Raw genomic sequence first — 14,943 nt, forward strand, 5'->3', positions numbered from 1 at the left:
AAATCCAATAACAAGTGTTCTTATGAGAAACGTACGGAGAAGACTGAGAGGAAACCCATGTGAAGATGGAGACAGGGATTGGAATTATGCAGCCACAAACCAAAGATCACCTGGAGCCACCCAAAGCTAGGAGACACGGGCAAAGATTCTTCCCTTGAGCCTCTGGAGGGAACGTGGCCCTGACACCACCTTAATTTCAGACGTCTAGCCTCCAAAACTGTGAGAGAATAAGTTTGTTATTTTAGGCCACCAAGTCTGTGGTAATTTGTTACAACAGCTCTAGGAAATGAAAATAGGCTCATTGCTAAAAACACAGCCACCTGGGAGCAGAAGCCTGTGCAAAGCAATTTCTCTGAGAAGGCCACGCCTCCTTCCCCTACCAGTAAGCAGACCCTCTGCTCTTTCCCTCCAAGGCCTGAGGCGTGCAAGGCAAGAGGGCCTGCACCCCAGTGTGCTACCCCTCCACACTCACACCCTGAGGCTTTCGAGGGGCCTCGGGAGTAAAAGGAGGGAGCAAGGTGAAGGTTCAAGAGAGGATTATAAGATCCTGGGAAGTGTTATGTTTGGTTGTCTGTGTCTGAGGCAGCAGAGACCCGAGCATCCTTTCAGAGGCCTGGGGAAGGATCCAGAGGAGGCCTGAAGAGTCCCATCCTTCATGCCAAGCACACCAGTCTTCTGCTCATGCAAATCAGAGTCGTGACAGGTTAGGACTCAAAGGACCTTTGCATTTAGCCCTTCACTTTGCAATGAAGAGGCAGAAGGCAGAGGGAGGAGTGACTTACCAGCGCCCCTCACAGGTGCCTGCTCACAATATCCAGTCCAGTCCTCTCCCCACTCCGTGGTGTGCCCTGGGCAGAGACAAGTATTTTATTCAGCTGCCTTTATTCCCGTCTCAACACACTGTAAGACTGCTCTGCTAATTCTCAGTTCCCATGCCCTTTCCCTTCTTCCCGGGACACAGTGGCTTATGAACCCCTTGTTCCTACCAAGGGCAGCCAAGAAAGTGGGAGTGGCCGCTCAAGGGGCACTGGTCCTCTGGCCTGGCAGGACCATCGCACCTTGCCTGCCTCTGCAAGGCCTCTGCCTCCAGCAAGACACCCAGGGTCTTTAGCTCCCCCTGCCCCTTGCCGTGTGGTCCTAAGTTAGATGTGGGCAGCAAAACCAGAAGCCACAGGCAATAAAGAGCAATCCATTTGAATATGGTCATTCTATAAGAGCTAGGAAGAAAAAAGTTTAAATTACCTGATTTTTATTAAGAATGGGAACAAATGTGGGGCACCTGGGTGGCTCAGTTGGTTAAGCATCTGACTCTTGATTTCGGCTCAGGTCATGATCTCATGGTTGGTGGGTTCAAACCCCACATCAGACTCTGTGCTGACAGTGCGGAGCCTGCTTGGGATTCTTTCTCTCTGCTCCTCCCTTGCTCACACTCTCACACACTCTCTCTCTCAAAAATAAATAACCTTAAAAAAAAAAAAAGAATGGGAACAAATGTTAAGTATAATCTTTTAAGACAAATTACAGTTGATATTTTGAATAAATTATTAATACTGCCTTTTACTGGACACTTTCCTATGTCCAGCCTGAGGTTTTACACATATTATACTGTTTAATCTTACCAACAATGCCGTGGTTAGGTTATGGTTAGCCCTGCCCCGTTTTGTAGACTAGAAGCCTGAGGCTCGGAGTTCAAAGCTGCCTGACCCCCAAGCCATTCTCTTTCTGCCTTATCACCTGGCTCCTCCCTGACTAGAAAGGAGGAAGAGAGAACAAGGGGGAACGAGAAAAGCAGCGGAGGAGGACAGAAGAGACCAAGGAAGAAGTGGGGAGAGACACGCGTGCAGGTAGAAAGTGGGGAAAAGGAGGGAACCCGCACGGGTGATGCAAAGTTGGAGAAACTCTCCTCTCCATCGCCTCTACGCAGACCGTGTGCTGCAGAATGTGACCCCCGCCCGTAGCCACACCACTTAGCTGGCTAACCACTGTTCACAGCTCTTCAACAACTCCTTATTCTCCAGCCTTCTGAGACTCCGCTGTGAATGGAAAAAGCCACAAAACTCCACTGGGTAAAGAACTCTATGGGCTGCCGCATCCATGCTCAGAATAATGTTACACTGGAAAACAGATCAAACCAAGCAGAGGGGCAGCTCCAGCCCTGGGCTAATGTTCATGGGATCGCGTTTGCCCTTGTGCCACAGGGCGCTGGTGAAGGCTGTCTTGGACCCTCTTTTGCCTCTCCTTCCAGACTCTTCCCTAAGCACCCTCAATCCCACCCTGGTATCCTACACTTCCAGCTACTTCTGGGATAATGACAGGCTCAATACCCCCCTACCCTCCCGGCTCTGTGTCTTGTGAGAAAGCATCTAGATTGATGAAGCAAGGCAGGGGCACGTCCCACTCTGGGTACATGTGAGGCCAGGCGGACTGGGAAGACCAAAGGGGGCGTGTGACAACTGGTCCACATCTCATGCTATCTGAGATTTCCAGAGCATAAGCTGGGCCCTCACAGGTCCTGTAAGCCAATCCCTTCATTTAATCGAGGAAACTGAGGGTCAGAGAGATGAGGGCAGGAGCCCAAGGCCCTGCTGTCTGCACACTTGCCCAGAGCCCAGCACCCAGGCCTCCCCTCTGGCAGCTGTGCTCTCCCCCAGCCCCTGGCGCCCAGTGAGCCAGCGGGAGCCTCACATGTGATTATAATTACCGTGGGCTTGGCCTGAGCCCAGCCATACCGTGCACACATCCAGGCCTGGTTGCTGGCCAAGTTTCCATCTGGGTAGAAAAATGAAAAGGTTCAAGGGATGCATGTTAATCCCAAACACCCAAGCAGGAAGGACTGGGGAGAGGGGGAGAGGGCTGGCCAGAATCTCTCAGGGCAATGTCAGCCCACCAAGAGCTCCTGAGACAAGCCCAGGAGGCAGAACGCTCCCCCTGCCCCACCCTCTGTCCCTCTGCCTACCAGCTGAGACTAGGCTGTGTGCCCACTAGGGGGCCAGGACTGACTGCTTGTTGGGCATGGTGGTTCAAGAGCCATCTCAGGATCGCTTGTGGTTATAAATCCTGCTGGCTCCCAGGCCCAAGATGGAACTTGGCTGGCAAGGTGTGGCCGGTGGTCCCCCTCCTCATATGGCTCCTTCCTTGTACTAAGCATTTCCCCCATCCTTTCCTTCAGTATCACCATCCCCTACCACAGATGGGGAAACTGAGGCACAGAAATGAAGGGGCTGGCCTGAGGCCAGGTAGCCATTGAGGAGCCAAGATGGGTAGAATATCAGCCCCTGGCAGCCCATCTGGCCAACAGCATCCCTCCTGATGCTCTTAAGCTGCGAGGTCAGCCTGGGTTGTCTCTAGGACTCCCCTGCTTTCTCCTGGAGCCTACCACCATGCCTAGCACCTGAAGATTTATTTCATGAGCTGTCTAGCTTCATCTGCTCCACATCTGCTGCATGGCCCTGGTGGGGTCCCAAATTCTGTCTGGTTGACATCTTGTGCCTCTCTAAAGTTGACATCCCATGCCCTCAAGGCTTCTAGATTAATATTTCCCCACTCCTTCCACCCTCAAGATAAAGGTCCCTTCTTTTCTCCCAGATCTGAAGCAATCCTGAGCTAACATTCCCCTCCCAGCTTGCTTCAACTCCCAGGAAGTATCATCTGCAATCTGTGCTTGGTTCAGGCCTCAGCGAAGGCAAGACATTTGGATTTTTGAACTATGATATAGGTACAACTATCCTTTGGGGGCTTATAATAGGTTAAATAGATATTAAGAGAGCTACCACTCTCTGTCTTGGGAGCAAAAGCATTAATATTTAGCTGAAATTTTACTAACACCCACATGATGTGCTAAAAACCCTATGAAGGACAGAAGCCATCAATTAAATACCAACTGTCAGGTGGGAAAGAGCTGTGGCTCCCAAAGGGAACAATGGGCTTTTTGATACGATTCCTCAGAAAACGAGGTCTTCCTCAGATACATGTGCTTATTTACACCAGCTTCTAGGCTGGCTGAGGACAGTCCAGGGCCTGCAGCCAGGCATCTGAGCAAAGAGGCAAGCTCCAGAGTGCATTTTCTTGCCGACTTGGGGATTTACGGGCTTCCTGGACAGGCCAAGCAGCCTCGATTTCAAGGCCAGCAGCTGGGCCAGGAGGTTGGCCAAGGTTTTTTCAGAGGCTTTGCAAGCAGTTGGGCCCTTGGGGAAAATGGCTTTGAAACACTGAGCTGTTATCTGGTCTCCCATCTCCTCTAGAGTCAAAGCCACAACAGGGGCATTTTCCTCACTGAGGCAGGGGCAGGAGTCATGGGGGAGAGATGGGGAGGCAGAATGAGGAAATGAAGCATTATTCTCAAAAGGTCACCTCATTATTTTTTCTACTTTCAAAAGGCCCCAATGATCACTTTGTGTTTAAGCCAATGTTGCTTTTTCAAAGAAATGAAGAAAGGAAAAGATGTTTTTCCAGGTCTAATTATAAAAACCATAAGGCTGGAAAGATCTGGAGAAAACATCTGTCTCCTGGTTCTGCCTCCACTAGGTACACACCAAAGCTCATGGGCAGGGGTTGGTCTATGAATAACCTGCCCTGGGAAGCTCTATCAGCAGTCCTGGAGCCCCCAGTCTCAAGCTGCCCCCCTACCCCCAGTCTGTCCACATCCCCATTGCTGGGATTAAAGTTCATTTCTTCTTTTCAGTCTTCATGGAAAAATGGCCAAGAGACCAGAAGAGCTAGTGACTGGGGTCCTTATGAAGGAAAGTAGGTTGGGGGTCTCTGTCAGCGCAGGGCACTGAGTCCTTAAAAAGCCTACACTGCCAGTGTGAAAGGGCAAGCCCCAGAGCCAGGGCTGCCCCCCTCCGGGCCTCCCTGTCCCCCTGCCCAGCAGGACTGGTCTGCACATCACCACTGGAAGGCCTTCTTCCTAAGCAGATGGGGTCAGTCTTCTGGTCTTGAGCTGACCAAGAAAAACAGAGTGGGTGTCCCTGGATTTTCTGTTTAAAAAGTGCCAGTGGGGGGGAAGTTGGGGTCTAGAGAAACCATCTCATTCCCTCCCCCATCTATCAAAACTACAAATCTCAACTTTCCCAAGGTGAGGTAGAGGTGGGCTGGTGGGGCCAGGGAGCGGACATCTGGCAGGAGCGATTGGTCTCTGGCGGCCCCTCCAGCTCTGACAAGCTCTGGGCACTGAAGCCAGGCCCCAGAGGACTCCCATCACCCTGTAGCAAATCTCTCCTTGTTCTCACAGCAGCTCACAGCCCTGGCCACGCAGGATGACATTTTTTAAACACTGAAAATAGAGATAAGAAGCAGGCAGGGAGGAGAGGCCTGAGAGCTGGAGCTGGGCCCAGGGAGGGAAGCAGCCTCCCTGCCGAGAGAGGCAGACCCCACCGGAGACTGGACATGATGGGCAAGGGTTTGCCAGCTCTCAGCCTCACTTTGATATGGTGCCGAGTCTGGGCCCTTCACCCAGCCAGTTGTTCACTGGTCAGAATCTGTGCTCCCCTGAGCACTACCCACAGGCCCAGAGAGCTCCCATAGAGCTGCCCAGAGTTGGGATGGGAGAGCTAATCCAATCCCCCAGTGCTTGGAAAAGGTCGGGCACATGGCCTGATGGCACTCAGTAAATATCTGTGGAAAGAATAACTTGCTGTATTACTGCTCCTGGGTGAGCCCATATTTGAGCTGTGACAAATTCCCCAGGGATGGGATCTCGGAGGCAGAAAGGGCAACTGGGAGTCCCTTAAAGCAAACATGGAAAGGTTTGGTTAGGTGCAGGTGGCCTGCATGTCAAAAATCGGATGACTTGAGCTCTTGACTTGTCTGGGGAGTTTCTAGGGAAGCCATTCAACAATAACAAGAAAAATAATAATGCGTACTCCAGTGTGCAGAGGATGGAGAGAGTCTCTTCTGACAGAAGCTCCAGAAAGTAGTTTCAAGGTCAGCTCTGGGATCCCTTGGAAACCTTAAGAATAACCAGAACAGTCCAGCCTGTTTCCCTGTAACTCAACTAAAAGTGTGACTGTTTAGGGGTTCAGGGTCAGATTCTCTTTGAATCCCTGCCCTTTGAACTCCCACCTCTAAAGACAATCCCACAGCTGCCAGCAGGATCGCACGCTTGGAGAGAGATCTTCATAACTCATGCATTCCATGGATGATCCTTGGCTCTCCTCTCAGCCTGAACAAACAGAGTGAAATACAGCATCCGGCCTCTACCCAGTTCAGCCTCACTGCTATCTGGGGGCAGAAACCTTGAGAGGAATCCCAGCTCCAGCCAAGGAAAACATGAGTCTGGGCTGGCTAAGCCAGGTGGTTTTTCCCCCCACCTTCCATTCCCTTGCCCCCCACTCTCTGGAGCCAATGAGTTGTTTGGGTAACCCCAAGACCCTACTCCCATACTGCCTGCAGCCAGCATGGGCTTCTTTCTGTGTCTCTGTATCTTCATGTGGCCTGATTAGACTGAGGGCCCTCCCTAATCCAGTAAAATCTCATTTTAACTTAACTAATTACATCTACAAAACCCTATTTCCAAATAAGATCACATTTTGAGGTTCCAGGTGGACAAGAATTTTAGGGGGACACTATCCAGCCCAGTACAGCAATGTTGAATTCAACTTTATCTGGTCATGACCCCTTACCCATCGGATTTTGGCTTCCAAGATTCTGTGGCTGTTATCTGTTCTTCCATTGTCTTTGTCCCTATATTTTCATTTTGGAGATGCTTGAGGCATCGGACCCAAGGCAAAAAGAAACCAGAGAGATTAATTGTAGTGACAGTTTCTTTAATCCAATATATCCAAAATATTATTTCAACATGTAATGAGTATAGAAAGTTATTATTATTTTTTAAAAAGATTTTATTCTTAAGTAATCTCAGTACCCAATGTGGGGCTCAAACTCATGACCCTGATCAAGAGTCGCATGCTCTACTGACTGAGCCAGCCAGGTGCCCCTAGAAAATTATTAATGAGACATTTTACATTCCTTTTTCATGGTAAGTCTTCAAAATCCCATATGTCTTTGACCCTTAGGGTACTTGAGGCTAGTGGGTATCTTATTGAACAGCACAGCTTAGGAAGTCAGAAGAGAAAGGGGTGAGGCCTGTGACAGTGCTGGGGACACTCCTGGGGAGGTGAGTGGGTTCTGGGAGGTGGCGTTTACTGATGACTTCCCCGCCTTCCTGACGATCTGTCAGGTGATGGAAGAAGCAGCCACTTGGGGCAAGCTCACAGGACTGTTCTACCAAACCCAGAGGGGGTTCTGTTCATTCACAAGGAAAATGATCTGTATCTGGTTGCTGTCTCATCTGTGTGTGTGGTCCCACCCCTTCCCCATGGCACACTTCTTGGAGAGCCAGCCCTGGGGAGCCTGGACTCAGAACCAGGAACAGTCTTCACTGAGTGTAGACTAAAAACCTCAGCAGCACAGTGTGAGACATCTGCCCCTCCCCTCCCCCACGGCAGGCATGCCTGTCACTGGGAGGAGACAGCCAGCCCCCCTCTCCTTCTCTGAGGCAGTGGAGCCGACTGTGGCCACATTCTGGGGCCTGGCTCTTTTCTTCACCTACACTGCGGGCCTGGCCCCTTCAGATGGACATCCTTCCCTTTATACCCAAATCGGTCTTACTGGAATGGGCCCATTCTCTCTTGTTAGGACAACTTTGCCTCTGTCTGCTCCATGCCCATGTGTCAGTTTTTTGGTCAAACTCTCAAAGAGCAATTTGGTTCCCCAAGGAATGGGATCCCTCACTTTCTTCTCTTGAAGTGCCCACAATTCTTCTTTCTCCTGGATCCTGTTCCACCGCCTCTGTGTTTTTCTGAGAAAACCAAGAATACAGGACCCAGACCCAGAACTGGGCCCAGACGTGTCTTCTCCACCTTTTGGGCTCTCAGGCTTGCACTTAGTAGGGGCGCAGCCCCCACCCAGGATGAGCAGAACAGGGGCATCCCACCCACACTGCCCTGCCTGTCCTGGGGACCAGAGACAGCCATGTGGCTGGATGATGGAATCTGCCAGACTGCCCTCTGGAGCAAAAAAGTCACTTTTATGAAGGGGTAAAATTTGGATGGAAAAGGAAGTAGAGGGATGGAGAACAAGAATAGGGGATGAGGAATCTCTGAAGTTAATTCAGAGTTACCACCAGTGTCTTTTTATTTTTTAATTTTTTTTAATGTTTTTATTTTTGAGACAGAGAGAGACAGAGAACAAGTGGGGTAGGGGCAGAGAGAGAGGGAGACACAGAATCCGAAGCAGGCTCCAGGCTCCGAGCTGTCAGCACAGAGCCGGATGCAGGGCCCGAACTCACAGACCGTGAGGTCACGACTTGAGCCGAAGTCGGAAGCTCAACTGACTGAGCCACCCAGGCGCCCCACCACCAGTGTCTTAAAGCTACAAATGACAAGGCTCTCTTGCTCTCTCTCTCTCTTTGTCTCTGTCTCTGTCTGTCTCTCTCTCTGTCTCTCTCTCACACACACAGACACACACATCTTGAGAGCTTTCCAATTTTTTTCTGCTATGCACGGACTTCACAAAAAGTGACTCAACCTTACATAAGAATCTGAGGGGGCCCAGGAGCACAATGACTCACTGCCTTGAAATTTCCAATGGGTTACACACGTCTTCTTAGATGATTTTTAAAATTTTATCTTTAATGATTGTCAAAAAAAATTTTTTTTTGGTTTGGAGGCAGATTGGGGTGGAGATCCTGGCTCTGGGCAGGAAAGAATAGTTATGATGGACAGAAGAAGACAGGCGCAGAGGACAGGGCCCTCTCGGTGTCAGGTCCCGGGAGGTTCCAGTGAGAATCGGGAACTCTCCTCTCAGGACCTTGGGGCATTTCAAGAAATTCAGTGTTACAGTAACCCTAGCAAGAGCCAGGCTCCGGGTCTGCAGACAACACTTTGATTTGGGGAGGCTCTCCCAGACTTCAAGGTCACTGCTGCCTAAAAAGCCGCAGAATGCTGCTGGTCTAGTGTATGACCAGCTCCGGTCATACACTAGAATCCCCTGGGGAGCTTTTAAAAATCCTGATGCCCAAGTCACACCCCAGACCAACTAAATCAGAACCTCTGGAGATGGGGCCCATATGTCAGTACTTTTTTAGGTTTCTCAGGTGATTCCAAAGTGCAGCCAATGAGGCAACCCTGCTGGTTGGAGGGTCTGGGGCCATTTTACACCAGGCAGATAATTCCAGTCATTGATGCCTCCCTAACTCTCAGAGGGTTATTAGCCATTGCCTCGAATTCTGGGTTCAAGGGTCTCCAGGGAGCCTGAGAGTTTCCTCTGTTCAGTCAGGTTGCAGAGTCCAAAAGCAAGCAATTCCCTGAAGGGGAGGTTGGTGGCTCCAAAGAGCTGATGGGTGGGTCAGGATTTGGGAGGCAATGAGCCTGTCAGAAGACAGGGCATCAAACTCTCCTACAGGCAGTCCCTGGAGAAGCCCAGATGCCCCCACACCAAGCCTCTCTCCCATCTCATCACAGGCTGGGGTTCCGAGGCCTGCAGTTGCCCCTCTGCCAGGTCAATCCAGCCTGAACCACTGATGACTCCCTCAGCCACAGGAGAAAGTCACAGCCTGATGCCAGCACTTAAAGTCACGCCCAACCTTCCCCCAGCCTTTCCCTCCATCTCCATGATGCACACACACCCTGCTCCACCAGTCTGCCCCCCTCCCACCTAAATGCCCTGCCCACTCCTACTCCCAGACTTAAGCTCACACCCAAACATCCCATGGCCTACAAGATATACAAGGTCTTCACATCTGCCAGGGCATGCATATGCTCTGGGTAGGAAAACCCCTTGTCATCCCACAGCTCAGTGGGTATCCATTGACCTGCACCTGTGCAGACGCAGACAGCAGGTGCTTGGCCCTGAGATGGGTGACAGGACAGAAAGCACCGTGGCCACTTTTATCCCACCAGCCTTGTCCACAGACTCCTAGAACCCGGCATTCTACATGTGGCCATTTGACATGTGGCACCGCCGTACCATCACCCGCCTCACCTCCGCAGGCACAATGTGCCCTTCTCACTTTGTGTCAGACTTAGCCTCCCCTCCAAGAGCAAGAAAGATGGTCGATCTCTCTGGGTCCCTCCTTCTCCGCGTTCAGGTACATACTGGATGTCTGAAGGCATGGCATTTCACCTTTCTGAGCCTCCTTTTCTTCACTCTTAAAATGGGATGCTAAAAGCACTAGCCACATAGATTTGTGGGAGGACTAAAAGAGGTGATACAGGTGAAGAGTGCAATGCCTGGTACCTGGTAAGCTCTCTCAGTAAACGCTGCCATGATCACGCTGTGATTATGTATTTGCAAGCTCAACCTGATTCCACGCTGGACTGTAAACACCGAGGGCAAGGACCTTATCCGTGTACACGCTGGATGCCTAGCAGGTGCTGACACCAGCAGGGATTCAATGAATACTAGTTAAATGAATAAGGCAGGAACTGTTATCACTTTTGTTGTTGCTATTGTCCTCGTTATCAGTATTGTTTTCACTTTTGCCATCAATATTATTATTCTTATGGGGTTCTTTCTCTTTTTTTTTAATGTTTATTTATTTTTGAGAGAGAGAGACAGAGCCTGAGCAGGGTAGGGGCAGAGAGAGACAGAGTCACAGAATCTGAAGCAGGCTCCAGGCTCTGAGCTGTCAGCACAGAGCCTGACGTGGGGCTCAAACTCGCCGCAGATCGTGACCTGAGCTGAAGTCGAACATTTAACACATTGAGCCACCCAGGCGCTTATGGGGTTCTTTCAATACCACTACCAGTTCTGAGGATACTGCACTCTTGTCCCTGCCCCCTCCATAAGCCACGTGGTCCTGGCCCTCTGTATGATCCCAGCTGCCTGACAGCATCTTCCCTCTGACTTCTGATTTCTTGGCAACCCTCCGCTTTGGCACACTGCTGTCCTGTCTCTCACTGTGGAGCATGAACCGGGGACAGCTGCATATCCCCACGACTCCCCGCATCCAAGTGGACAACTTCACAAGGAACCCCAGATGCACACAGTCAGTCCCTTGGAGGAGGAGCCCCAGGAGGTAACTTAAAAGCTTGTCCCCTAGAACCTTCTAGCACTGTTGGTGGGAATGCAAACTGGTGCAGTCGCTCTGGAAAACAGTGTGGAGGTTTCTCAAAAAATTAAAATAGAATTACCCAACGACTCAGCAATAGCAGTACTATGTATTTATCCAAAGGATACAGGAGTGCTGATTCACAGGGGCACATGCACCCCAATGTTTATAGCAGCACTATCAACAATAGCCAAAGTATGGAAACAGCCCAAATGTCCATCAACTGATGAATGGATAAAGATGTGATACACACACACACACACACACACACACACACACACACACACACACAATGGAATACTACTTGGAGATGAAAAAGAATGAAATCTTGCCATTTGCAACAACATGAATGGAACTGGAGGGTATTATGGAGGTATTATGCTCAGCAAAATAAATCAGTTAGAAAAAGACAGATATCATATGTTTTCACTCATGTGGAATTTGAGAAACTTAACAGAAGACCATAGGGGAAGGGAAGGAAAAATAAGTTACAAACAGAGAGGGACACAAACCATAAGAGACTCTTAAATACAGAGAACTAACTGAGGGTTGATGGGGGTGGGGAGTTGGGGGGAGGGGAAATGGGTGATGGGCATTGAGGAGGGTACTTGTTGGGAGGAGCACTGGGTGTTGTATGTAAATGAAGAATCACCTACCCCCGAAGCCAAGACTACACTATATACACTGTGTTAGCTAACTTGACAATAAATTATTAAAAAAAAAAAAAAAAAAAAAGCTTGTCCCCTAGCACCCACTGCTGGCAGCTTTTCCATTCAAGGCTGAACTGACATTGCAGTGGGAAGCTGGCTGAGAAGGGCCAGCTTTGTGCTCTGCCCAGCTGAGTCTGGCTGGAAATGCAGAAGTGGGCGCCCAGACCAGCCACACAATGACCTTTTTGACCCCTGTTTTCACACGGCAGATCTTGCCTGCTCCCCTTCCTTTTCCCTCCATCTCTCTGGGACAGTTTTGTCCCTCTTGGCAAGCAGACAACACCTCCCTTGCTGCAGGTCCAGGCCAGGCTTCGTCGAGAACTCAGTGGTTCCTGGGTCTGCACTCTCTCTCTCCCCTGGGCTCCAGTGCTGATCTTGGAGGGGGGCTGGACTGCCTTAGGACATGGTGGGAGGCAAGTAAGGTCACAGTTGATGGATTCTCATGACCATGCAGTGTCCTGTTTGGCACCTAGGAAAACCATCTCAGGCAAGACTAAATGGCCCTACGGGGTACCTGGGTGGCTCAGTCAGTTAAGTGTCAGACTCTTGATTTGGGCTCAGGTCACGATCTCACGGTTTGGTGGGTTCGAGCCTTGCATCAAGCTCTGTGCTGACAGTGTGGAGCCTGCTTGGGATTCTCTCTCCCCTCTGACCCTCCTCTGTTCACACACTCTCTCCCTCTCAAAATAAACAAACTTAAAAAAATTAAAAAAAAAAAAACCAACTTTAAAGACTAACTGGCACTAAAATGGCAGCATTAGGACCACCCACTTCACAGGCCTTTTTCTAAAGAGACTGGAAAGGTGGGCCTGATCCCAGGTATCTGCCCTCCAGCTGTCCCTGTGCTGCCTAAAGACGAGAATGCCAGGTTACTCAGTAAGTGGGAAATCTAAGAACAGAGCCGCCATCCCCTAGCACAGAATCCGGACTTCAAAAAGAGTAGTTAGGAACAGTTGAGGAAAAGACTAGGATTTTTCTACATTGATTTTTCTTCAAAAGATTCACAGCATCCCAAATACCCCTAATTCCTTCTTTATGTTTGTAGTTGTGATAATGCAGCCTGTCACTCCAGACCTTACTAAAAACCCTCCTTGACCTAATTTGTACTTTCCTTCAGGGTTACTCTATGTGCCCCAAGACTGCCACTGGTTGGCCAGACCGAGGGGTGTCCTCGTGGACCCAGCATCCCAGTTAGCTCTCACATTTGTATCAGCAATTGTCACAGGATTATAAAGCTGACTGTCTTTGATAATTCTCCCTTTTCTTTTTATTCAGAAGAGCCTTGCAGGCAATGTTTCTTTGGGCAATGTTTCCTAAAGTCTGTTCCATAAACCTCAAGTTTTGTGAGATGTTAAATGGTGTTATGTAAAAAAAAAAAAAAAAAAAAAAAAAAAAAAGTCTAACAACTTTGGGAAACATTGGCTTTTAAAAATGAATGTGTTTTTTATTGCCTGATTCTGCGACTTTACTAAAATGCATTAGAGGTGGAAAGAGCGTTTTCCAAACTTTCTTAACCACTCCACATTCTTCTTTTCTTGGAGGAGGCCACGTGACTGGTGTTCCATGGCCCAGACTTTGGGAAATGCTGCATTTGTTAGGCTCAACATAAAAAAGCAAGTGTTCTCATTGGCTTGTTACACAGGCGGTAGGATTGTAAATAGAAAGGTCTGTAGAGCAAGTAGCAGCTATTAAAATATTTGGTGACAAAGCTTTTCTTGTCATAATTCCTTCAACATAGGCTCTACATTCAACAGGCTGGCCAACTGTTCCCTTTCAGATGAGCTCCAAGATCTATAGAGAGCTTTTCTGGGTCTGGGGGGTGAGTCCCTCTCAATGGTAGTCCTGAGAGCCCTAAGCCCAGGATAAGCACCACCAACAACCACCAGCTCAAGATAACTCAGGGCAAGTCAAAGCTTTCTGTGTGGCAAGGTGAGGAAAACACGGTCCACAGACAACTTGCACATCCCTGAGATCAGGGACATGAAGAAGGAAGGAATTGGATCTGCAGATTTGTTTAATGAAGTATAAATGCCATAAATGTACAACAATAGGGGAATGATCAGGTAAATGGAGGCCTGCTGCCTCTTCAGAATTGCATAAGTGTGCTTTGATATCAGGTAGAAAGAGGAGATAACACAGGAGGGGAAACTGTGAGTTTCCAAATGGCAGCAGTATCTTCCGGAAGCACCTAGAGTTGGCCCAGTACCAGGAAGCCTTTTTGGGTGGGAAATGTGAACCCCCCCCCCAGGGATCAGGCTGGATGGGCTGAAAGTGTGGAGGGGGGCCCACTGAATTGGACAATACAAAAGAAATAACAGTAATTTGAGAGTTGGGGCTGGCAGCTGGAGGAAAAAGAGGAACTACCAAGTAGAACATTGAATGCATATCCGTGTGAAGGAAGGGCTGGGAGGAGGATTCCTCAGGGCAGGGAAGTCTTAGAGGGTGTAACATTCTGTTTGAGGCATTTGCTATATTGTCACATGAGGTCATCTCCCTCTCTACCCTCTACTAGGTGACCAAAGCAGCATATTCCAACGTCAAAGAAAGATGGTAAACAGGAGAGCTGAACCAGTGTGGCTCCCACAACACCCCCAGAAATCCTCAGAGCTGCCGGGAGCAGCCACCATGCCTGGTATAACCAGCAGGGGTGCAGCAGGAGACAGATGGCATGCTCAATGTGGATAACGGGAGACAGTGGAAGAAAAGGATTATTTACAAAGGTGTGGGCAGGGTGTGGATGTGTGGACACCCCAAGGGCTGGTAACAGCCCAGTGCTATTACCTCCACTAGGACGGAGGGGAACCAGAGAGAACCGGCCGTGGGCTGCCTACTAAGAGCTGTGACCTTCTGTTGAGGGCACAGCCAGGCCTCAGTGACCCCACAGGGGAGGAGCAGGGGGAATGAAATTATGGGCTGAACTGTGGCTTCTCCAAACCACGTTGAAGCCCTAACCCACAGTATCTCACAATGTGACTGTATTTGGGGATAGGGCCTTTACAGAGGTGATTAAGTTCAGAGAGAACTGAAATTTAAATACACAAAGAGATACCAGGGGTGTGCACTGTATAGGGCAGAGCAGGCTGGGGAAGGTGGACGGCAGACAGACAGCGGGAACCCACATATTTGGGAGGGGGGTTAAGCCAATTTAATGTATCATAAGAATGTGCAACTGAGGCTTCTGAT

The 14,943-nt window shown here is 49.6% G+C and overlaps 1 protein-coding gene across 1 annotated transcript in view; it reads right to left on the bottom strand.

Annotated features, from left to right (window-relative positions):
• Positions 1-14,943, bottom strand: part of MCFD2 (multiple coagulation factor deficiency 2, ER cargo receptor complex subunit) — an 84,987-nt gene that overhangs the window by 971 nt on the left and 69,073 nt on the right. The window contains exon 8 of the transcript XR_006215695.1: positions 783-848. The gene's annotated coding sequence lies outside the window, so the exon portion shown is untranslated. The remainder of the gene's footprint in view (positions 1-782; positions 849-14,943) is intronic.

Source organism: Panthera tigris, chromosome A3 (assembly GCF_018350195.1).
Source record: "Panthera tigris isolate Pti1 chromosome A3, P.tigris_Pti1_mat1.1, whole genome shotgun sequence".
Classification (NCBI taxonomy): Eukaryota; Metazoa; Chordata; class Mammalia; order Carnivora; family Felidae; genus Panthera; species Panthera tigris.